The sequence below is a fragment of the Dromaius novaehollandiae genome, chromosome 14 (genome assembly GCF_036370855.1).
Source record: "Dromaius novaehollandiae isolate bDroNov1 chromosome 14, bDroNov1.hap1, whole genome shotgun sequence".
In the NCBI taxonomy this organism is placed as follows: Eukaryota; Metazoa; Chordata; class Aves; order Casuariiformes; family Dromaiidae; genus Dromaius; species Dromaius novaehollandiae.
In genome coordinates this window covers 7,462,317-7,487,580 of record NC_088111.1, presented here as the reverse complement: position 1 = coordinate 7,487,580, position 25,264 = coordinate 7,462,317, and the positions used below count along the sequence as shown (strand labels likewise).

Here is a 25,264-nt window from a genome sequence, read left to right as displayed (position 1 = left end):
ACCAAGGTCATGGGGAAGATATTATTTTTGTTTTGATTGGCAAAGTGCTGCTTCTTACTGGCTTTTAAATGCCATACTTGTAGGGACAAAGGATTAGCAACTCTTTAAATTTCTCTTTGATTTCCTTTTTGGATTGCTCAACAAATAATGCATCTTTTGATAGTGATATTAAATAGGACAAACAACCCCCATAATACAAAAACTGTTAATCGCTTTCATTTCCTCCAGTTATGTTCCATTTCTGAAGTTGCAGTGTGACTGTTGTACCTGCGAAATGCAGCCTCCAGGCCTGATTATCATATCAATTAGACTAGAGTAATTCTTCCGACTTCAGTAGCATTACTTCCTATTCAAAGGTGTTTAAATGAACTTCAGAATCAGGGCCACAGGAAGATTGGTTTCCTTATTACATTGCATATCATGCTGTTTTGAGGAAATACATTTTGCCAACCTGTTGCATTTCAGCTGGCAGGCATCCAGTATAAACATACTGTTATAAGTCAACATAGCAATTAAATCAAATTGCAATGTTTTTCTGAACAGCAACAGAAGTGAGATATGCATACAGTAGCTGCTATTCTAGAAGCCTGCCCGGATTAACACTTCGGCACGCTGGAATGCGTTGCATAAAACCCTACTGAGCAATCCCCGGGCAAAGTACAAACACAACCACTCTGTTTTGTCAATCAGCTTAAGCAATTTCACTGTATTTGTCACCGAAGAAACCTAGTTCTGTGCAAGGTGTATTGCTGGAGACATTTGGTTGAATAAACGGGTAGGAAAGGTTCAAGGTAGGAATCCTAGTATTCAGCTTATATAGGTCTGTTTTGAAACAAAGAGGAGTGCTGTCTCATTAGAGCATGAAGAAGAAATGTTTTCCTTGCCTCTGGAAGTGACAACGAACAATTAGGTATTCTGTGGACCTCATACATGAGATTTTGGCTTTTAAGCACATGCTCAAGTCCTTGCCTACCAAATCTCTGCTGAAATATTTACCTGAGTGAGGCTGAGAGGCAGATTTAGATTCACTTTACATTGAGAATAAATCTGGAGTAAGCTGGATATAGCATATTACTTTATATTTAATGTACATGGGATCAGAACGCTGTCCTAAATACGGGCAGCAGAGGTTGCTGTGTGGTATTTGGTGCTTTAACATTTGGTTTATTATGCATGAATTGTTTTTCTCTTTTATAACTAACTCTGTTCATCAGAACATACTTCTGCAGTATTTCAAGGCAGATTGTGTTTTAGCACTCCTCAGTGCCTCTGGTCCAAATTTCATTAATGCAAACTGCAAAATTTGCAGCAATGTCGATGGGCGTTGGATCAGGACTCAAGCTGTCCGACAGCCCTGGACAGCAGTGAAATCCAGGCTTCTGCGGGGGGCTGTGCAGTGCGTTTCCCCTTGCCACAGCTCAGCAACTGCCGGCTGAGATATGGATAGTCCCATTTAGCTCAGGAGTAATCTGTCCTCAGACTCTGCAAGGATGTTCATGAATGACCCCAGCGTCCAAGCCTGCAATCCCAGGTAGCTCAAAGGTTGTCCACTCGCGCGAAGACCTAGCAGGACCCATGCTGGTGGTGTCTCACCTCACTGGCAGTCGTGGAGGAGAAAACAGAGCCCTTTTTCTCTGCCTCGACATGTGCTGCGTTGTGCTGTCCGCAGCGGGGTTGCCGCAGCACACCAAGGAGGGGGGGCCGGTGCTGGGACCCAGCACGAGGCTGCGGGCAGTCCACTCCCCGCTGCTGGAGCGGGCGAGCCTTCCTCCAACGGACCTGGGCCATTCTCCTGGGCGCGATCACGTCGGGGGGACTCGGCCTGACCCCGCGCCCCACGGGAGGGCAGCAGCACGCAGAGGCCGTCGCCTGCTCCCGCTAACGAATCCTGCCCAAACCCCCAGCAGCACATGGGAGGTGTCCCAGGGCTCCTGGCAGGAGAAGACTTCATTACGGTCGCACAGACGTCAGCCCCGTGACCTTTGCAACTGGGCTTTTCTTCTTTTTTGCAAGAATAATTCTAGCCTTGCATTTTTTCTTCGCCTCACTTGTTGGGGTTTGGCGGGCAGAGCGGCACTGATAACCCGATGCTCCGTATCGACGCTTGCTCCTGCCTAACGCAGGCACGAGGTGCCGCAGGTACTGCTGGTACCTGCTCCCCTGTGCCTGCTTAGAGGGGACCTGAGTGGGCAGTCGTATTTTACCATCATGGCATGTATTTGGTTTTATGAAGCTATTGATTAGCCTTCTTCTATCATAAGTGTTCGCAGAATCTAGCTAATTAGCCTGCGGGATCAAAGACATGCTGGTGTTTGTTTCTCATTTAACAGCCTGATACGGCAGCAGCTTATTTTCTTTTTTTTACCTGTTACCATAGGATATCAGAGAAGAAGCATCTTCAGCATCTAATTTTAAGTACGCCATTTCTTCATTTTAAGAAATGCAGTTCCCTGGATTTGCCTTTTAATCACAGGCCCACATTTAGTTCCCAGCTTTCTTATTTAACACATCTTGCACTACATCAGCAGTGCAGATAAGCAGTGACTGTTGTCGAGGGAAGAGCTGGCACGAAAGGCATAACCTGTAATTTACTCCTCGGTAGCGGGGCTTGGCGCTCTGGGGACTCATTGGCGTAGCGGTGAAGTCAGATGCCCTTAGTAAATCTAAGCAAAAAAATGTGGCCACAATGTTTTCAGTGGGATATGCAGATACTGCTACCCTGAAATATTTCCTGGGGATTTGTCTCCATTTCGCTACAATTTATAATCCTTAAAGTAGGCTCGAGAGACTGAAAGTCAGGGAGGTGAAATGATTTGTGCCAGAGCCGCGGCGCTGCGCTCTGCTTAGCCCCTCGGCCCCTCTCCGGGCTGGGATCGCTCCTGGGATCCCCAGCGCTTCCAAGGAGGCAGGTGGGGAGGTTTCTGAGAGCATCTTTGAAGAAGAAGTTCCAACTTCAGGAGCAATCTGCAACTGCAACAGCAGTGCCTGGCGGGTCGAGACGGGGAGGTTTGGGCGAAGCCAGGACGCCTAGGAGAGGGTGCACAGTGCACATCCAGATTACGCTGCTGGCCTGGTGCTGCTGGTGACTCACTGCTGTAAACAGACAGACAGAAAAAACACGTCAATAAAACAGCTGGAGGACACGCTGGACATTTCTGGCTTTTCCTGTCGTTTTAAGTGTCTGCTTCGATAGCATTATTTTGGGAGGTTTTTTTAAACTTATGATTTTCCACCCTGCCATAATGTTCTGTGTGTGGGTAAATAGGAGTGAGAAAGCCTGAAAGACTCATTTGCATGGGAAGAAGCAGCAGAAAGCCAAAGTAAGTTGGGCCTGTGAATGTGTGGGAGCTGGAGAGGTAGCGGGACAGCAGAACTGTTGTAAATAGGAGCAGTTAGAAGTGTAGGCTTAGGTGGAACGGATAATAAAATACCTCACAAGGGCACTTGAGGCAGATACTGGTCTCAGCAGAAGCAGCGTAGTCAAAATGATCCTGTTAGCGCTTTAAGCCCCTTTTGTAAGGGTTGCTAATCAGTGATCCAAATTCTTACTGCAGGGGTAGTCACCCCGCCAAGGACGAGCAGCAGCATCATTGTACATGGAAATTTGTACTAGTTAGCAGAGATATCGCACACGGACCTCAGATATGCACAGTCTGTATATCGATTGTAAGATGCTTTGATATGCTGGCATAAAATATCAAAAGGAATGAAGATGTTAAATTAATCTATAGATTCAAGGGAAAATCTAGCAATAATTAGTACCTTTTATTTCATTTTCAGTACAGCTTGCTTGTATTTTGTTTGATTCTGTCGTGATATACTAGAAGGGAGTTTCGACCTGGCTTGTTTTTATTTCCCTGTGTTTTTTGCCTCTTGGAATCTCTGTGACATGATAATCTTCCCCAAATTTTCAAACAAGTCCCTTTTGCATCTGATTCTTTAGGGTTTTATTAGGCAGAAAATCTGGTTCCTGGGGTGTAAGACACGGAGGCAAAGCAGGCAGGGTGTCGAAGGAGGGAAGAGCCTGCTTTCCTCATTGCCTGCCTAATTATCCTATTCCCAGAGCCAGCTTGAAGCTATGGCTCATAACCGATTCTCCACCGAGGCCTTTTTTGGATGCCGTGGCAGCGTGTGATGTCCCCCGCGGAGCACTGCCGGCGGTGCTCCCCCGGGCTCTGCACGCTGGCGTCGGGCTCCAGAGACGCCCTTGCCCTGGCCAGGGGGTGTTCGGTGGGGCCACCCTGCCCCCCCAAAATAATTTTCCAGCCTCCCGATGCCAAGTACAAGAGGTAAGTAGGAACCTGGCCCCAAACATGCCCTTTTTTCTCTGCCTGACCTAATTGTCATTGCTCGCGGGTAGCCGAGGCCGTTTCCGCTCCTTTCGTGCCTTGGCTTCGGAGGGCCGGGTTTGTGCGTCGCAGATTGTAGCAGGATGCCTTGAAGTCATCTTGCCTCGCGCTGCATATTTTAATACAGAAGCTGCTCTTTATGTGCTTCGGTAGCGCTCGCCGCACTAATGCTTTGCCTGAAGCACCTGCAGAGCCTCTGCTCCGCCGATCCGGCGTGGCTCCGAGTGCCGCCAGGGCTCCTGCTCCGACAGCGCTCGGAGAGGCCGTGCGGAAGAGCGGGGCTTTGCAGCATATCCAGGCCACCTATTCGAAGCCAGGCTCTTTTGGCAGCCGTGAAATTGTCTGACAACTTGTGAGCAGGCACGGTGCCATCCGAGCAGATGGGCATGAACGTCCTGGCAGCCAGGAGACCGTGGCTGTTCATCTGGCAGGGGCGAGCGAGAGCAGCGCTCCGCGGTGCAAGTGTCCAAGCGATTGTCCATCTCGGAGTTATCACGGGAAGAGCGGGCCCGGCAGTCGGCTGCCCGGTTTGGGCATGGGGTATGTGATGGTAGAGGTGGTATCACCGTACGTTGTATTTCAGCAGCAACACTACTGTGGGAACATTTCCCAAAGACTGATAACAAGGTATGTTCGAGCAGTTTTGATTTAAGCAGACTAAAGGAAAGAGAGGTTTGACTGTTTTCTTAATTCTTCAAGTCTTTGTACAGGGAAAAGATTTTATTATTCATGGCCATAAAGTGTCCCTCAATTCACATCTCCAAGTGGGGCTTTAGGCTGAATTGAGTGAGGGGGGAGAGAGATTGAGGGTCTCCACGAGGCAGGGTGCTGAGCATGCGAGGACGCGGCGGTGGCCGAGCCAGGGAGGGCTGTGCAGAGCAACTGCTGAGCTGTGCTGGCAGCAGCGTGGGAACCCCCTGGGTCTTTGTTTGCTGCTGTCTTTTCTGCACCCTTGGGAATATGTTTCCCGTTTTTTCTTCTTTTTTCTTTTTTTCCTGACTATTATTTATCAGGAAACTTCGGTCCCTCTTTCCTGGTAGGAGGAAGCAGCTGAGGGAACCTTCCTTCGGCATTTGCGTTCCCCCACTTTGTACTGCTCCGTCACTGAGGAGAAGGTCGTTTCTGAGATGGGTTTAATCAGAGCTTCCCATTTTGATGCACGGTCTGTGGGTGACAGCCAGCACCCAGCACCATCCTGTACCCTCCAGAGAGTCCCTTGAGGACAACAGCAATTTCTTTAACTGCCTCTGCCAGGTAGTTTCCTGTGAGAGTTAGGTGCTTGCCACAAGGTTTGTGAATAGTGAGATAAAAGGATTAAAACATCCTCTTTGGGGCTTCACAGAGAATTGTCACAAGGACTGTCTTTAAAACATAACTTCAGGAAAGGCCTTAATGCTTGTATCCACGAGGGGCAGCTTCTCTCACACAGGCACGCATGTCAGGATGATTGACAGATCATTAATTAATTATTATCAATTAATCCGCTAATTTGAAGGGAGCGAGGGAGGAACTCCTTGCCAGCCTGGATTCTGCCATTGCTTTGAATGTGCGAGTCTGCTGTTCTGTTGCGCTCCCAAACCCATGTGTCTTTTGGGCTGAAGAAGCTCAGAAAGAAGTCAGGACTAATGAACAAACTTTTATAGCCCCCCCCCCCTCAACCACCTTCATTTCCTGACAGCCCCAGTTCAACCAGATGATTTGCAGGAGCACACCTCTTTGTATCTATAACTCTGAGTTTAGAGGAAGAGAAATGTCAAAAAAATCTGGTGTTGCCTTTCAACCTCACTTTGTTGCTGATATATAGGATATAGCTCTGTGTGAACGATACAGGGTCTGTCTGTAACACAAAGCTGGCGCTGCTTATGGATGGCCACATACCTCCTTTAAGGTCCTACAGAAGGTTTTGGCCCAAAGTTAGGGTGAAAAAACATTCTTTTCCCTCCAATTTTTCCTTATGGTTTGATTGCCTCCTCTCAGCTCTCTGTAGCCCAAACTGTGTTAAACTGCTGAATCCAGTTACACCCAGGCCTGCAGTGGAAGGGACAAATTCTTCTTCTGCTGACCTCGGTTGGACTTAGGCTGCTGTTCTTGAAGACCTTATTCTGCTCTAATTGTTTTGAGCCAGCCCGTATCTTCTCCCACTTCTGCCTGATGGCCTCTAACAATCTCATCCGTCAGGCAGCAGCATGATTATAGCTTTATTTAACTTACTTTGTCTGCATTTTCCTTCCAAGGAGCAACAATACAGCAATTCTGTAAACTGTATGTGTCCTCAGAAAAGAAATTGTCTTGTTTGTCCACCAATGATGGAGCCTTCGTAAATTCTTGGGATGATGCCAGTCTTGATAAGATAGCGGTGGTGCTGATAAGCCAATGGTCATAATCACCGATCGGTGTCTAGCTGATGTTTTTGCAAGGCTTTGTGCCCAACCCTGTTGACCCTGCACTTTTCCTATTGAGTACTGCATTGTTTGTCAGGGGAAAGACCTTCTCAGGGATAAAAGTGGTACCTATATTGCATAAGAAATGCCTAAGATCAAAAATGTTTGGCGTGTTTTGTTCCTTTTATTGAGTGTGGTATATCATGAAGCATCCCTCGCATGCAATTTCAGACACAGCAATATTAATCCTGCCAATTTACGTTTTCTGTTGGAAACTGCCTCACCTTGCTGACATCCGAATTATGTTTTTAACAATAATTTCCTTTGTAAAAAAATAAGGAAGCCAAAACGAGCACCAGTACTGCAGGTTCACTTTTTGGCTTTAATAACACAGTCCTTTACATGGATGAGGGCTATGAATCAGCTTTGTGTAGACGGTGGTTTTGGATTGTTTACTTGCTTGTTTGTGAAGGATTTTTGTTTTGCTTTTGTCCTTTCACACATGAATCTATTAGTCCTGATACAAAAGCACATTTTGGAAAAGCTCCCTGGTCCCTCTTATCTAACTGGACTGTTATTAGATTGTTGGATTCTCTCTTCTCTATCTTCCGCTATAAATTCACTCACTAAAAGGGTGAAATTGCCATGTATTGAATTGCGTAATATTGCACCGATTCTTTATTGCAATATCTTTTAGATTTTAACAGCTACAGGCCTTCAAACTATTTTGGTGTTACCAAAGACGTTTAATATCTGTGAACTTACGGCAGGTATTTCCTGGCACTCAGCAATGACTCCAAAGCCCCAAAGAATTATACTCGACAGCCTGGAATTTCAAAGCCTGACATCACTGCGAGCAAGGAATTCAAATCCATCAACAGAAGCAGGGTTTTAATTGCTTTTGAATGATTCTATAGAAATCTAAAATTGCTTTGTGGGATGAAAAAAATCCCCACTTTTATCTGTGAAGAGGTTTTAATTCTGGTGAATAAAATAAGTGGCTGCTGTAATAATACATGATTTTTTCCCTCTGACTGTGTAGCTGTTCCTTCAGCCCTTGCCTGCTGGGATTTTATCCTTGAGCAGTGAGACATCGGAGTTCATCAGATATTATACGTGGCAATTGCCAAACCAGGAGAGGCTCTTTGGTGACTGGAAGATTTGTGCTTCTATTACCTTAGCTGTTAAAAAATGAGACCACCTGTACTCTTTTTCAATGTGACCTTCTCTAGCTGGTCATATGCTGTATTTTCTCTGTGATCTGATGTGATTTTAAGGGTAATCAAAAGGCCAACAGTGCTTTAAAACCCAATAATACCTAGTCTCTGGCTTTGCAGTTTTTGGTTTTTTTTTTTTGTTTTTTGTTTTTTTTTATGAAAAGAACCAAAACCTTTGCAGACATTTCTACATCTGGCTTAGCTTCTGGTTAAATGCATCCTCAGAGAGTGATGGAAAATATTATTTCTTCTGTTTAGAAGAGAAGTAAACGAGTCAATTTTTCCAAAATTGTTTTCAAGGAAAGGCATATCAGAAACTGTTTGTATTTTCCTGTTTAATAGATCTGATGAATATTCAAAAATTGTCTGCATCACAAACGAGAGTGAAGGCAACAACAACAACAGAGGGTGACTATTTCCCTTGCTTTGCCAGAGGCGTGAAAGGATGCAGCAGCAAATGCCTTTGCAGGCTGCCTGCAGCCAGGGACAGTGTCTTGCTGAGCCAGCCCCGGAGACGGTGCAAACCGTGACGGTCCCTTCCCACTCCCACCCCCGTACGCTTGCAGGGCCCATGGCTTCGGCTGGCTCCTTCTCCGCGGGCTCCGGCTGACGTGGGGTGGCTGGGGCTGGAGCAGGCGGCGGGGGAGCTAGAGCTGCAGGCACTGCCAGTGCCGTTTGCCCTCTCGTTCACCAAAAAAATCCCTTTCGGGAACTCCGCATGGGCCTGTGTCCAGGCTCAAGCAGCAAAAAGGCTCGGTATCCCCTGTCTCCACCCAAATCTATGTCACCGAAACCTTTCCGAGGGGTCTCGAGGGCCATAGCAAGCATCTCCAAGCGGAGCGATGACAGAATCCAATACTAGTTTTAGCTGGTTGGTAGTAGTGTTTCCTTGACCAGGTATTAAAGTGGTTACTGAACTTGCCTGGGGGAGAAAGGAAAACAGATAAAATAGTACTTGTTGTTGTAGTTAGCAATAAACTTAAGAAATGGCGATTGACAGCTGCACCCAAAATTCTGCACTGACTTTTTTCATTGCCGTCTGAAGCACAGTAGTACTAATGTATTTTCAAGTACAGAGAACCTTTCTAATGAGGGCTTTAAAATATTTTTAATTATTTCCAGAAATAAACCCAACCATTACTGTATTTTTGAAGGACAATTATTTTGTCCTTTCTTGCATAACTACACATTTTAAAATACATTTTAAAATAATCATTTTTAAATTGATTTTCCTCAAATTGACCATAACAAACCAGACAAATCTCTTCAGGATTAATTTTCCACCTAGCTGAAGAAATTAGCTCTGGCTTTCTCCCTCCCACCCAGGAGCCGTGTTAGAATGGTTACCTGGATACCCTGCTTGTAAAGGATGTATGTGCTGGAGCAATTTAAATAGCCTGATTTGTCATCTAACTGCCGACATCATTAGCAAAGCATTATTTGCCTGGAACGCTGTAGGCTGAGCATGGATAACACCTCTGTGTCGAGGAGAGATTTAATTTAACCACTGTGTGACCAAATATTGCTGTCTTGAGTGAGGAGCTACAGCAAGTCCGGTGTGAGGAATACGACCTGTGTCTGGGTGGTATTTCCCCACTGTGTGTAGTTATTCCACACATAAAAGACTTCCCTATTCCTCATCAGGAAGAAAACAGGATCTTTCTGATATGATGGCTTAGAATCCAGTGGTTTGTTCATTTTGGGGCAAGGAGAGAATTCTTATGATGGGGAAGAGGGAAGGGAAGGAAGAGAACAAGGGAGCAACCAGAATAGCTGGATGGTGATAATTTTTGGAAGTGCCAGGTTGAACGCGCTGGTCTAGCACTGGGCAGAAATTTGAACCTGCCTTTTGCTTTTTTCCTTGTTACTTTTCCCCTTGTCACAGCCCCTGTTTCAATTTATTCGTCTTCTTATCCTCTTTAATTTTTAAGGTGGCAATTACATCAGGTCAGGAGGACTCTCAAAAGCAGGTTTTTAAAGACAAGCTGATAAAATCCCAGTGATGACTTGAAAATAATTGTACTGCATATGATATTGTGTAAAGCAGAAAACAGTGACTTCATCTGATAAATACAATATGTCAGAAGGCAGAAATAGTCGATTTTCTGGAATCTAACTACTGAGCGGGGTCAAAATTGTAGTCTGCACATAGCAATAAGGAATGTGGAAAAAGCAAATCAGAGCTTTAAAAAGAGGCTTTTCCTAGCTCTCAGATCACTTTTTAGGTCTGGACTGAACATAACACATCATTTTAAGGCTTTATCCAAAACCAGGTTGTTCTGTATTGATTCCAGTATGATCTGGAAAACTCAGCTAGGGTCTGGGGATTTGTCAGGTAGGTTGTGCATGCTCCCATCTAAGTGAATTCTGCACCTACAGCTGAATTACGAGAGCACCGCAATTACATAGCTGCCACTTGCATATTCCTGAACATCCTTCTTGACAAATCAACTCCCAAATCATGTTCAGAAATCATAGTCTTAAATGAAGCATGGTTGCAAAACATTCTGCTGATCTATGGTATAAATCTTCTTCCTTTAGTCATAATTGATGTTACAAAATATTTTATGGCTTCTGTCATTAGTATTCCCAATTGGCCAGATCTACAATTTATTTCATGCTGTAAAAATGCTAAGAATTTTCTGCTGATTAGCAGCACCAATAGGGCATATTTCTAGATTTATCAACATGGGATATTTTTGAATGGGTAAGGAATCTTTTGTCTTTGAATTAAAATGTGTCTAGACAGTGGGGTTTTTTTGTTGTTACAAATCTAGCAAAATGAAGGTACTTTCTAGGTAGTAATTAAATTCTTTCAGTGACATACAGTCTGTTATGCACAAGGTTCTAGTGTAATGAATATATTTATTTCCAGGAAATCTACAGTATTTTCCTTGCCATTTGTAGAACTCAGCATATAAATAATGCAGACCATGCTGTGCTGCTTTTCAGTTCTTCCTAGGAAATTATGCCATTAAAAATGCCAGAGTTCTTTCAGGCACACGCAGACACAGCAGGTAAAAAGAATATTCATGTGATGAACAGTGACAGAAGCAGCATCAGCTAACAACACTGCAACGCGCAGCTCAGACAATGAAATTGTTTGCAGTAATTATAGCATGGAATGAGACTGTTGTTTAACTTAACATCATGGTAGTCAAACTGTGATCCATCAAAGTGGGCTCTGAATTTGCAACCTAGGATTAGGACCTGGAGGTGTAAAATAGAGTGGAGGGAAATGAAGACCTCTGCGCCCTCCCACCGCCATTCCAGACACATACAATGGATAACCGTAATGAAAATGCAGCTTCACTTGAGCAGTTTTGCTTGACGAAAAGGTCACAATTAATTCCTGGCAGGCTTGTTTTTGTTTGAGAGCGCAGGTTGCTCTCAAACTGTTTGAAGTCTGCAATTCAGATACTTAAAATATCTTCTTCATGAAAATGGTGATTCCACTTGAAAAGTTCAGACATCAGAGATCAGCCAGTGTATAAAAGCACAGTTGCATCCCTCCTCTCAGTAAGGTAGGAGTATTTTGTATGTTTAAGAAGGAAAATTTAGCATCTACCATTCTTAGGCATTCCTCACGCATAAGCAGAGCTTTAGTACGTGTTGCAAATGGAAATCAAGTACATGATGTGCCTGGAAGGAGTTTATCTAACTATTTATGGGCCGATCACATTTTGAGCTAGAACCGACTTGGTTATTTTTAGTTAAATAACGTTACAGTAGTACTTGCATTTGTAAAGAAGTAACAAAATTCTCCTGCTGTGTGGCACTGTCACACAGAGCAGTTCCCAGCTCTTTCTTGCTGAGTCTGTTTTCAAACCTTAAGGTTGTGATGCTCAGGGTCCCTGGAGGAGCATCTGAATCCCAGATATCATGGGGCTGCCTGTCTCATTGAGGATCAATGAGTGCAGCTCAGAGTCAGACTTAAAACTCCGCAAAGCAGTTTTATGTGTCTCTGTGCTTTCCTTATTTCCTCTCTGCTGTGTGCGGAGCATTTGAACTGGTTGGGCAAGGTGGAGCCATCAGTTCTGGTTTGTAAGTGGACCGTGTCTGCTGTCTGGCAGCCTAGGTTAGGCTTCCCCATCCCTCAAACACAGTACACACGTGGAGCGCATGTGTTTGCCCAGTGGTTTTGGAACAGATTGATTTTCAGAGCTGGAGTTAGGTTTAACTCGTACAAAGGGACTTTGCACAGGAGTGCGTTCAGCTAAGCATCAGGCTCTCATATGAAGAGTTTTTGTTGGAACTGTCAGGAAAGTTCAAAAAGCCAAGAAAGCTCACTGTCTTAAAAAAAAAGTCTCAATCTGCTTTCTCATCTTTGTTTTCATTATAAAAATCAACAACTTCAGTCAATTGCTCTTTGATATGCTTTTAGAAAGAGATTCCCAAAACTTTTGAGATGCAGATGTAAAGTATAGCTACAGCATGTCATTAGCAGTAGTGACTGTTCCTTCTTTGTAATAAAAGGGAATGGAGAAGCATTAAAAGTCATGAAATAATAAGGCAGAAGCGCATAATTTAATGTGGTCAAATATTTGGAAATGCACATTGTGCATAAATAATCAGATGCATCAGCAGGGAATCCACAGCCATCCAGCAAGTAAGTTGTTTTGCAATTGCCATCTGACCTGTAGATAAGTGGAAACAGTGTTTTCATTACACTTACAAAACTGCACATTAATCATTAGTAAAAGCAGCACTCCAAGATGTAAGGGAAGTCTTGTTATGTCTATGGGCACTGTGTGCATGTACCTAATGGCAGGATTTGACTGTTAAGGTGATATCAAAAACATGCATGCTTGGCATGTGGACTTGAGCCACAGCGTTTACTAGCCTACTACAAAGGAAATCTAGCTTAGGATGTAGTTTCAAGACTCACTGTATGCTGGGGGAGACAAGGTATATCTGGGAATATGTTCGCAAAGAAACTTGTGCACAGCTTTAGGAAGCTGTGGTTTCCACCCCTGTATGATACCATTTTAGTTGAGGCTGTGCAGGTTTCTCTAGTGCCTTCCAATAGCGCACTGAACAGAGAGTATCTGTCAGGCGTGGTTTATTCTCTTTTCCTCTTACCTTCTCTTCAGGATGTAGAAGATTAAGAACAATTCAGTGTTTAATTTTTATAGGGCTTTACTGAAAGGGTTTTTTTGGTTTCAGTGTTGGTGCTTCTCTGTCTTCTGCTTCATTTGAGAGAAGGCAGACGGGAGCCGTGGTGGTAGGTTCTGGGAGCAGGAGGTGGTGAGGCCCCATGATTCCCGTGGGAGTTCATTTCTCACACTACATGGTAGTTATGTTGGCGATCTACCTAGTTTAAGAGTATGATTGACATGATGGCATGGCACCAGTGTATGTGATGTTAAAAATCAAAGGGTAAAGCTAATATTTTTAAAGCTGTTGTGTCCTATTGGAGATAGCTAGGGAGGGAGCTTGAGGGACCAATAATAAAACACAAGAATATGGATTATGCCTCCTTTTTTTATCCAAGATCTCAATCCTTAAAGTGTAAAAAGCACAGTGGGTTTTGGTCAGAGTTGCAGATTTCATTAAAGATCCTTTTACTCACTACTTTCACAAAATCACAAAATACCTGCCTTGATATTAGTAAGACCTATTGAAGATCTTGTGGACATATTTGAACTAGACACTAAAGACACAGGTTGTCGGCTCTGTCCCCCAGATTTGGGTGTGGACAAGAACGTAGTGTTTGCTGTCATGACTAGCTCATTTGGTTATTCACTTCCATACATGTCATATCCACAATCTGTTGAAGTCAATGTCTCTCTCCCAAGACTTCACTAAACTTTGAATTCGAATACAGGCAGGTTGGGTCCCAGTTTAAGGACTGGCTCTGTAGTTCCTGATCCAATTCACCCTGAACTTGGCTGGAAGCCTTTCGTTAACTACCAGGAAAGTTGGATCAGACCCAGGGAAAAAGTAGTAAGTGCTAGAGAAATGAAACGAGGAAGTTCAATGATTAAATAATGGGATCACTTCATTTTGCCATATAGCTATTCTCACAGTTAATATGAAAAGGTAGGAAAACAGTGAAATACAAGTGTCCCTTGCTTTAGGAAAAACATAATCCTCTCTTTGAAAACAGACTCCCACAGAACTCTTGTGGGTTATGCACACACGTATTTATCATTCTGTACAGCAGATAAGCTTGAGATTGTAGACGTTTTAACAGTTAAAAATTCTAGGAGAGGTAGCCAGACATATGCAGCTAAAGAAAAGCAGCTGCATATCATAAATCAGCTCCATAAAAAAATTTTGGCAACAGTGTCATTTCACTAAATGTTTTACTGCACATCGTTTGCAATTTTTTTTCCTCCTCTCTCCTGTCCTCTGCTCATCTCTTGTGCTGGTTTTTCTCTAAGCTCTGCTTTTACTACCTACCCTTGCGTGCTTTGTTGTAATCTCACCTCGTTTTACCGAACAACCTGCACATAGGTGGACTTTTAAATTTAAATTAGCCGAAACTAATTTCTAAGTCTCATCAAAGGGAGCACACCTGTTTCCCAGTGAACACTACCTAAGCTGAGTCACTTTGGTGAGACGTAGCTCCCCTCCGCACGCCTACATGTACAAACACCCACACGCTCGCACGCACACACGTCCTTTCCTTTCTTAAGCTTTGCTCCAGGTTTGGGTGTATGCGGTTTTGTGATCCATGAAGCGTGAATACTTGTCTCTGCACCTTGAGGATGGGAGTTCACTGAACACATTTGCACTTGATGGGAGATATTTATATAAAATAGCAATTGCCCTGTGAGGTCCTGCTGAAAGCAAGCAAGGCAGCTAAATCCGTTCTTTCTTTGTAGTGGCGCTGAGCAGTTTCCCCAATAGCCTTCTGCTCTTTATTCTTTCACATGAGATATTTTTCAGTGGTTTCAATAGGTCTGTTTCTACCTAAGAGGAGCAGAGTTAGGCCAATACTGATCCCTTTTTAAATCCTGCTTCTACTGTCCTTGCAATTGATACTCCTCAAAATCTTCAACTCTATTTTTCCCCTCGCAACTGCTGCATTTTTAACTAGGATTAAATCAAGAGAGTGATAATATTCTGTGTGGAGAACTGGGAACTGGGTTCTTCACTCACCCCATTGCAGCCTTCGGCAACAGGGCCTGTGTGAAGGCCGGGAGGTTAAAATGCTCCTTCTCGGTGGAAATGCAGAAGAGGGAAGAGATGCTAATATGACTTGATTTTTCCCTGGGAGTAATACAGTGACTCCCTGTGGGCTGCAGAGCATTAACCCACCCTTTATCTAGACAATTCCAAGCTAAAAGGACCCTGATGTGTAATTTCCAATGTAATTTGTGACTCACATGGTGCCCTTAATATAAAATGCAGATTAGGAGTGGGGGTTTCAAGCCTGGAAAATGAGATTCTTCCTAGTTCTGTGAGGCATCGCAATGGCTCTGCAAAAGGGCTGCAAAAAAGGGCTCTAAACTCTGTGCACATGTATTCCTACTCCTGCAAGTGAACAAACAAGGTAGAGAAAAATAGTCAATTCAAAATTTGGCTGGCAATGAAAACATTGGTGTTAATACTGCTAGGGTGGCCAATGGAGTCTTCTTTTTCAAAAAGTTAGGGAGTCCTCTGACTCAGGTTGAGAAATGCTGTTCCCAAGTGCTCAAGAGACTTAGGAGTATGCTAAAGTATTTGTGCTTGTAAATCACCTTGGCAGCTGCAGATGAGAAAGTAACTACTTGAGAAACGCTCAAAATGGAAAGCTGGTGATGTCATCACATTCCCCAACATGTAACACTTTGCAGACCAAAATAGCCAAGATAGGACGCATGTCCATGAAATACCTATGAAATAAACCTCAAAGATTTGTTGATCAGCAGTTCTTTTTTAGAGCGGGACATGGCCCATGTCCATGCATAACCTTTAAAGCTCCATGGATATATCCTCTCCCTAGTGAGATACAGCGTGAGTGCCAGCCCCTCCAAACCTGGGAGGAATAAAGGAAAAAGAAGTGTTATTCTACATTCCTTGTTTAGGCAAAATTCTGCCTGGAAACAAAACACATGGAAGTTTACCCAGGAACCACGGAAACAGCGCAAAGAATAAGTTAGATACCCTTCACAGAGATTGTGTTTGCTGACAGGCTGAAGAACATTAATGAGACAGAAGTAAAAATAAAAGAAAAGGGAGGTAAGGGAGGTGGAAGAGTTTGCTTTATTAGAGCAATGAAACACCACACCATATCAAAGCAATTCCCATTTCTTCTGTAACCACAGAGTAGTCTGAAACAGGCAATTACATCTTCTTTCCAGCTCAGAGAGGCACATCACCCTTTGCCACACATTAAAGAATGTTAATAGTGGCAGTAAAGCAAGTTCAAGGGTGTGTGTGCTTTATTGGGAAATCACACCTCCGAGGAATTAGAAACACTTAGCCTTGGGGAGCGATTATCTTGCAGTAACCGCATGCCTGCTATCCTCGCTGGCATAATTATGGAAGATTCTCTGGATTTGGTGTTGAAACAAGCTTGAAGAGCAAAACTTGCAGTCCTCTAAGGGAATATTCACCTCTGGCTGACACGAGGATGAGGCACCACCACCTCCTACATGAGCTTTGTGTGGGACACCAACAAGGGGCTGAAGCGAAGCGTGATGGACCTAGTCGTCTGCTGGCACTTGGAGGATCTGGTTTCTGCAGGAGGGTCTTGCACAAGACTCTTTGCTTTGCTTGTCTGACCCTCAGCTTCTCATTTTGTATCAAACATGAGAAGAGTATCTGGAGTTTTGAGGTCTGTAGGGGAGAAAGGCTGGATGGTGCAGTGACCTCTGTACAAATGAGAATTTTGTGCTCTTTTATGTATCAGTCCATCCTTATACACAATATAGGCTCTGTCCTGCTAATGATTTTTGACAACAATTGTTTCTCTGCAAAATCTTGGGTACTTAGCTCAGTGTAATGCAGTAACTGGTAGCTCTCCAGTGACAAACTGAAATAAAAAGCCAAAATTATTTGGCTTCTGCATGTTTGGTTGGGAGGTTGGAGAGACTATGCCAAAGTTAGCTTGGTTAGTCCTTTGGGGCCCTCGGGGAAGTGGAAGCCTCCCACACAGTTGCAGATACATAGCTCACCCATGACAGAAAACAGAGAAATTAATTTTCTCTTTCATGGTTGGAGCCTGAGCATCCTTTTGTTTAAGGTAAAATGGTAAAATGATGGCCTTGTTGCGTGGTGAATAGGCAGGTCTGACTGTACTACGTTTTAGCCGTATCATACAGTGTTAGAGAGAGAGTGAGACGAGAAATTCAGATCTTGAACTCTGTACAGAAGGGAGCCTGTACCAAACAGGAGGAAAGTGGAGAACAAACGCTATGTTGTATTTCTATTTTTGTCACTATTCAGTTCACACAGCTTCTTCCTCTTAGGGGTAGAAGAAAATGTTGGGGCTCTGTGGCCCAGACATGCTGCCCACGGTCCTTTGCTCCATTTGCTGCGGGACACAGCTCGGATGGCGGCTCCAGGACACAAGAGCTCATAAAACTTGTCTGAGCTTTGCTGTGTTGGTGTGTGTTTCTCTGCAAGGGGCAGGAGACACATTGCAAGCCAGGGTTTGAACCTTTTTTCTAGTTACAGAAAGGCAAGTAAGAAAAGTAATTACTTTTTGCTTGGAGCAGTTGCAGTGCTTTGCGTGTTGCTGGTGTTTGGGTAGAGGGAGCATCGGGTACACCAAGGACATGCAAACCTGGGCTCTACCACAGCCTGCGGCCAAACCGACTTTTACTTTTGGTGGATTCACGAGATTTCTCCCAACGCAGTCGCTGCTGTGGGTGGATGGAGAGAGGCTGAGTGCCGGGAGCCGGGAGCGCGCCGGGCGAGCAGGAGGCAGCGGCAGGCGCTGTCTGAGCCGTGCGCGATCCTGTGCTCACCACCGGCTCCATCACACGGAGTGCTGAGTGCAGAAGAGCTCCGAGGAAGTATTAAGGATATGCTTGGCTGTCAAGGACACACATAGTTCACTGGCTATATGCATGCCCACAGTTAAGCATGTGCTTAATGAGGCTGGAGTGCTTAGCTTAGGGCACGGCTGAATCCCTAATAGCTCCGTGTTTTGGAGCTCTCGCTGAAAAATGGGGTTAATACTTTCCTGCTTCCTGGGATATTGTGAGGACAAGCTTACTAAGGTTCATTATTCTCACTGTGATAGGAAAAAAATGGGTGAATAAACAGGAAGAAGTTATATATCAAGTTCTCAATGTGTCAGGTTCACAGTGATTATTTTTTCCAACCTATTTTGAACTGGAACCTATTTTGAACCCTGGAGTTTCAACAGCACATACATGAGATACAGCAAAAGGAACAATCAAACAAGCTAAAAGACATTTGAGCTCTGTGATATATTTAATGTTATTGTTCCTTTAAATCCCTAACCTTAATGATCCCAGACATATTAAGTAACATTCTCAGGGCTGAAGAAATACTTCAGACTTCCGATTTTGTACACATTTTTCTCCTGAATTCTCAGAGCTCTACAAATGTTAGATATTCAAGACCTTCTCAGTAGAAAATACTCTGTAGTCCTTTTACTGAAGAAAGGCTGAAGGTACCTGAGCTCACACTGAGCTATATTTGCACAGCCTGTTTTCAGAAACAGTGTTTGCAGCTGTATCATTTTTCATGTTTGCAATTTATGGCTAGCAGACAATGTACAACAGAGCCTCAAAGGGATAAATCAAGGCGAAAGATGACAGATTTCATGGGCTCGGTATAGCAAAAATGCCGTACCTTATGCCCCTTGTCTAAGCACGCAAAGGAATTGACACCAGAAAGGCTGGTACAGTGGCAGAAAAGGATCTGCGTGATAAAGTTCTTAATCTTAATGAAGATACCTTACCTTAAGGAAAGGCACCATTGTAGCATGTCATTAATGATCTCTTCTGCTTATTTAATTGCTGTGAGCCTTTTTTCTCCCTGCTGTGGCAACAGCATTGGCCATATTAATGTTGGTACAGAGAACTGTTTTGTAGTGCTGTCAAGTACCTCTTAATCTTTCCACTCCCATATGTCAAGTCAAGTTTCTATCTCAAAGATGAATCAAACATTATTTCTGGGTTAAGATTTTTTTTTATCTGCGAAGTAAATTAGTGACAGGAGCTTCCCAGAGCTTGCCTTTCTTTTCATACCATGACTCATTTGTTTTCCATACAAACCCTGCTTTTTCTGTATGGAAGAAAAAAATTCCTAGCCAACATGAGCAGCCACTTAGCCACCGTGGCATCAACACTGAGTTGTTCTCCATCCCACATCCCCTTTTCCCACCACCTCGACAAAGGGGGAGGAAAGGGAATTTGCAGTGAGTCTCACAGATTTGCACACCTGCAATTTCAGTATGTGCGTGCCAGCTCTCGTGTAATCAGCTTGCCACTATGCATTATATAGCTCCTGCTGAGCACCATGTGCAGGGTGTAGGCTCCTGTAAATCCAGGTACAAAGACCTCAGCTTCTAATTTTGGAGATCCACGGTCCAATCCCCAGTTCTTTCCAAAAGGAGGAGGTATTCAAGATTGTTCTGTGTGTCAGGTTATATATTAAGTGCACTTATGTACATCTATCTAGAGTTTGGTAGTATTGGAGCTCATCTCTCTTGCTTTGTATGGCTTATCTGGTCTGTAACAGCATTTCATTTTGCTTTGTTTTTAGCCATCTTCTAAATAATAATAACAATAATAATAAAACCTTGTGAATCTAAAATCTGACCTGCCTGACACTGCCAGCTCCCATCACACTGACTTCCATCGTCTTAGCTGATCTGCATGGAAAATGGGAATGGGATGCAGCCAGCTGTCAAGCCCAAAAGTGGCGGGTGGGGAAGACATCCTGACAAATGTGCTTACACTAGTATTTTTTTTCATTTGCTTTTCCCAAGATGACAGACAGCTACTTACTAGGCAGAGCTTGAAGTGATATTCTGAACTGCTGAAGAAAATTCTCCTAGTTGATCAAACTCTTTATGTTTTATACTGATCAAAGATTCTCTTCATGCCTTACGGATCTGAAAGTGAAAAGGAACGAATGAAAAAATAGCTGTTCTTCTGTGCCGGTAGACAATGAAATGATGATTGGTAAGATTATGCCTTGACTTTACTGTCAGCACAGTGTCAGTGAAGGCAGCAGTATAGAGAGGGTACATTCTGAGACATTAGTACAAAATCTAGACCAGTATAGAGAAATCAGAGGTCGCTTCATTGTCATCTTGAAACAGTGACCTTTTTAAGGGGACATACCAAAGTAGATGTTTCAAAGCTTTGGGTTAGAGAGGATTTTAATGAATTCAAAATTGATGAGTTGTGCTTAGTAAAGCAGGGGCTTCCAGTCTGAGGAATCTGCAGTCTGAAGGCCTTAAGACCTAATTCCCCAAGGGCTTAGTGTAGAGGTGCTCTTTTCAGGAATGGGCACTGGTTATTGTGGGAAGCTCAGGTCTAACGATGCCATAACCCCAAACATGTGAACATGCTCAGAGAGCCCAAAACCTGTGTTCCTTCCTTTGCAATGGTCTCAATTTAATTGCAAGGAATGCTGCTGTGATGGTTTTGCCTTGGTTGTGGAGCACAGCCAAAGTGCAGCAGGAGATCCTGCAAGGGAGGAAAAGCCAGACTTGAAATTCATAGAAGAGTAGGGCCAGAACGTGGAGTCAAGGAGGAGAGGGCTATAGCCATGGGCTTGGGAAAGGACATTTTGAAAAACATGGTGTAGCAACATCTGTCAACAATGGTTTAGGTCTAACTGATCTCACCCTGGGGCAGGGGAATGGGTTAGGTGACCTCCCAGCATTTTTTTCTTGGCAGCTGGCAATGGAAAAACACCTTAATGTACTGTTTCCCTGTGGGTTTTCTCTTCCCTTTTCCTCCCACTGTCCTACTCTGACAGGTAACAAGGTATTTATAAACATAAATTCTCTTTCTGAAGCTTATTGTCATTCATTGTATCAGAAGTTTGTGATCTATATTAAGCTAACTGGTCCTTGAGCGTGTGCTGTTGTCAAGCTCTCCTCGTCTGCTCAGAAAAAAACACTCCAGGGCTGGCATGCAATAGCATGATCTTGGTATTTATCCTTTTGGCAGTTTGCTAATTATTCCTGTTCCTATTGCATCCCTGTGCGAATTTCTGTCTTTCTGCCACAGTAAATATTCTCTCATTTTTCTAGCTGTAGAACTGCTAGTTAAATGAGAGAAGCTTCAATATCCTGCAGAGGCCCATATTGTCATTTGGATGATAGCAATGAAACGGGCCAAACATCCTTTCTGTACCACATTAAATTGCATGTCTTTGCATTGCTGGATTGGCCACTCATTTTCTGGACCATGTTCTCCTCTTGTAAACAGCTCGTATCGTTCCTAGGAGTGCTCTCTGCAGCAGAAAGCCTTGATAAAGCCAAAGCCATCAGCTGCCAAGATTCCACAAGGAGTCGGAAATAGGTACCAGATATCTCTGCTACTGTAGACATCGCCACATTAGCAATATCATTTATCTTCCTAAGGACTTACTAAGCCACTAAAATGTATTATAAAATTAAGTGGCAATTCTTCCACCTGCTGTAACTGATGCCAAATGCATAGAAAGCCCTCCCTGATGATACGCCGCCGCCTGCAAAATTTAAGTGCCCTCCTAAGGACTGCAGCTGCCTCGGAGACATAGTTTTTTTCTATGGGCTGCCTCCTCCACTTAGAATAATAAGCTTTAGATTATCTCAGGGCACTCTAGGTCCCAGTGCTGCACAATCCAATTTGACATAAGGGTTGGGGGGGGGGGCAGAAAATCTTGCAAGCAGACACTGGACTTTCAGCCTGCTTCTTCCACTAGTACAAAGCAGAAGTTCGTAGAAGAGGGTTGGTAAAATTTCATGCCTGTCTGTGTTGGGAGAAAGGCTCTTCGGACTCGACGCAGCATCTGTGTTATGGCTGCTTGCCAGAGCAAGGGGCTGGTGATCAAGCCCCACCGTGGTGCTTCCAAATACAAGTCCCCGACAGGCCCCAAAGTAACTGAAACAGCAGCGAACTGCTGAGTAGCACCTATTAGTCTTGTATTAACTCCAAGCCAGGTGTTTAAACACCTTAAATACTTCCCAGGGAAGGAGATTGTATCGGGCAACACCGCTTTCCACGGGAGAACAATAACAACCCAATAACAACCGATAGCTGCTAGCTGCGGTAGACCCAGATAATCTCCCATTATCTGTTCCAATGGCTAAATTGCTCCCTTATCAATGTTAGTTGTGTCCCTGCCAACGCAATTACCATGCTTCATTGGCCTGTTAGGTCTGGTACTGATTTTGCTGCTGTTGATTTTACTACCCTTGCACCCCCGGTGATCCCATTCGCAGCTGCGGAGGCGCTTGCTATCGTTACAGACGTTGTGCTAGAGGCCAGAAAGGACCAGGGTCCCCGTGGCAGAAGGGTCCGACGTGAGCAGACGCAATCCCTGCTGCGGGAAAGCTTGCATTTTCATCCTAAACAGCGGTGTGTGACCTGCAGAAAAAGATATCTCTTCATCGTATTCCTCCACGGCGCAGCAGTGGCGGGGTGTGTGCCATCGTAGTCCTTAATCCTCTCTAATCCTTTCAGCTGATTCCCCTGATTACTTGTCCGAGCAGGAGTATGGCCTATTTAAAAAACACTATTTTCAAAACCCCCACTACGAAGCAGTAGCATGTCCTTTGATTAGTTAAAAATACACTAATTTCACACAAAAATGTCTCCGGAAAGTCTCTGGACTGCGGCATGGGAAGACAGCATGTGTCTGTCAGGATAACGCTTGACTTAGATCGGTCTGTTTGCCCTATTTTCTAGCTTTTTGGCTGTTATATAGATAATATGACCCCTCCAGTGCGGAGGAGGTCTGGCATCTAGGCAGGCTTCTTTCGAGTAATAGGTCGCAGCCATGGCCCTAGTGCGTATTAATCCTGGTGACTGTATCAGGTGTACGCCAGGGATCCTCGAAGCTAAATATAGATTACCATGTTAGAGGTTTCATTTCTATAATGGCTTTTTCTGAAATGCCAGCGAGTTTGCAGAGACTGCAGTCTCAGTGCAGTGGCAAGGTTCACAGATGGCAGGAAAAAAAAGCCCAAGAAATTATTAATGTTGTATCTTGGGAACATAGTAATTGGTCAGAAAGTGTTTACACAAACATTTAAGAGAAACTTGAGGCAATGCAATTATTTCCACACACAAATCACTAGGGTGTTTTATCCCAATATTACTGAGCACCAAAACACGTATCAACAATAGTAAGAATGGAGCTGACTCACCATATTTATTCCTGAATGCATTCACTATCAGAGCAGTTTTGTTTTTCCCGTTGGTAAGCATGACTTGCTCTCCTCTCCACGAGACCAGATCACAGTTGCATTCATCTTACGTAAGCGCACATTTGTTCCTCATCTGTTTAAGATAAATCTTTACTTTACTTCCTGTTTTCCTCCAAGTTGTGCCACGGCTGGGAAATTTCCATGGGCTTTGATTTCCACTTAGTTCTTGCTTCTCCTCTGCTAGCGTTACTGGTGCTGATTTGTCTTTTACGCATGCTGTAATTGGTCCGGTGCCACTGTGTAATTTTTAACTGTGTGCAGTATCAACAGCTCTCCATCTGTCTCTCCTCCGGAGCTTCCCAGCCTGCCATTATAAATATCTGCCAAATCCTTCTCCACAGAGAGGATCACTAGATTCCAACTGTTTGCAAAATAAAAGCAGCAGCCAAAAACTCTCTCCCACCGTCTGCAACCTGTGCAGAACCTGTGTGCTGCATGTTGTGCGATTTTATTGCTGGCGCTAAGGAGCTCTGACCATTGTCTTTAATTTATTATCCATCCGAAGCGTACACTTCTGCGGAGGGTTTAACATATTGCTCTGTTTGCTCAAATATCTCATTGCGTCTGTCATTTGATTAGACAGTCTTTCTTCAATAACCATCAGGTAATAAACCTGAAAAAGAACAGATTTTTTTTCATGTTCCTTTAAAATGCAATTCCAATTTAAAACATGCTATTTGGTGGATTGGTCCCAGCATTGTTTCATAAGATACTTTAATTGGGCTGGACCGGACTCAGAGTGCATGCTCTTTTCCCAGACTTTCACTTAGAGATCGAGGGCCATTTACAACGATCTAAAGCCAGAATAAATTCATAGGTCTTGTTGACTTTACGCCAGCATTACTGAGACAAGAATTTGATCTCCCAGTTCTCTATATGCATGCGTCAGAATAGGGTGTGTTTAGGGGAATTAGCACCAAACCAGGCAATGCATTGATTAGACTGTGCACACTAAAAAATAGCAAATTTTCTAACATTGATAAAATAAAATCATGTAGAAATACATTTGGATAAAGTAAAAAAATATAGATTACGATGTAGGTGCCTTTTTAACACTGTTAAACACATTCTCATAGAAGTCAATTGATTCAAAGCTGTGTTAGGCTCATGTGGCTTTTTGAACTCAGTTGTGTGCCTTAGGCCATGATCATCACACCGGTTACCGTTTACCAGTGGTATGGCAGCTTATTGTTGCTGAGGAGTTACCAGCAGATCTCCTCAGGCGCTGCTGTAGACCTCAAATCAATGGTAAATGTTTGTTTGAGTAGAAGTGTTGCTGGCTGAAGTCAGATCCAAGGAACAAGGTCCCAGTTCTCTCTGTGGGATACTGGAGTAAGTCACCAGAAGGGATTTTTCAAGGTTGTTGAGGAAAGGTTTCATACTTGGACCTGCTGCATCTGAGCTGTGGAAACCTCTGCGGGGGAATGTGAAGCAGCTTGGGGATTGGTCAATAGTGTTTTGAGGCTACCTTCAGAATAAGCTGGTATTTTTAAAAGACAGAAGGTGGTAGTCATACCTGTTGGATGTGTGCATGGGCCCATGGGAACTGTGGCTGGAAGGTCTTTTTCTGTAGATAGATAGAGTCAAGCACCCAAAGCACCAAAGAACCACAGGAGTTTGTTTCATGATATATAGTCAGGTTTAGAAAGTACCAATATCTCCATTGTCTAGATTGCACTGTGGATTTGGTGTCAATTTTCGAATGTTGTAGGACAATCAAGTTCTTCATTTTCTAGGAGAGTGCACCACCATTTAATTATATATTATGACAGGCAGAAATATGTACAAACAAGGCTAACCCTGCAGGAGAGCAGTACTTATTCCCAAATGAATAATAGCCTGAGCCATTGCCAGGGGTGGCAGGGAACAAACAGAAAAGTGAAATTAGAGAGACCATACTATCACAGCAGTAACACGCTGACTGCCTCGCATGCCAGATACGCAGCATGGAAGAACCATCGCTGGGTTATGTAGATA

At 43.8% G+C, this 25,264-nt stretch overlaps 1 protein-coding gene and 1 long non-coding RNA gene across 2 annotated transcripts in view; one reads left to right on the top strand and one right to left on the bottom strand.

Moving 5' to 3' along the window:
- Nucleotides 1-25,264, top strand: part of FAM20C (FAM20C golgi associated secretory pathway kinase) — a 58,162-nt gene that overhangs the window by 16,569 nt on the left and 16,329 nt on the right. The gene's annotated exons all lie outside the window — the stretch shown is intronic.
- Nucleotides 16,118-23,501, bottom strand: LOC112992873 (uncharacterized). The gene is made up of 3 exons (XR_010391596.1): nucleotides 23,228-23,501; nucleotides 19,866-19,972; nucleotides 16,118-17,916 (listed from the first exon to the last, which is right to left on the bottom strand). It is a non-coding gene; the product is annotated as an uncharacterized LOC112992873 (long non-coding RNA).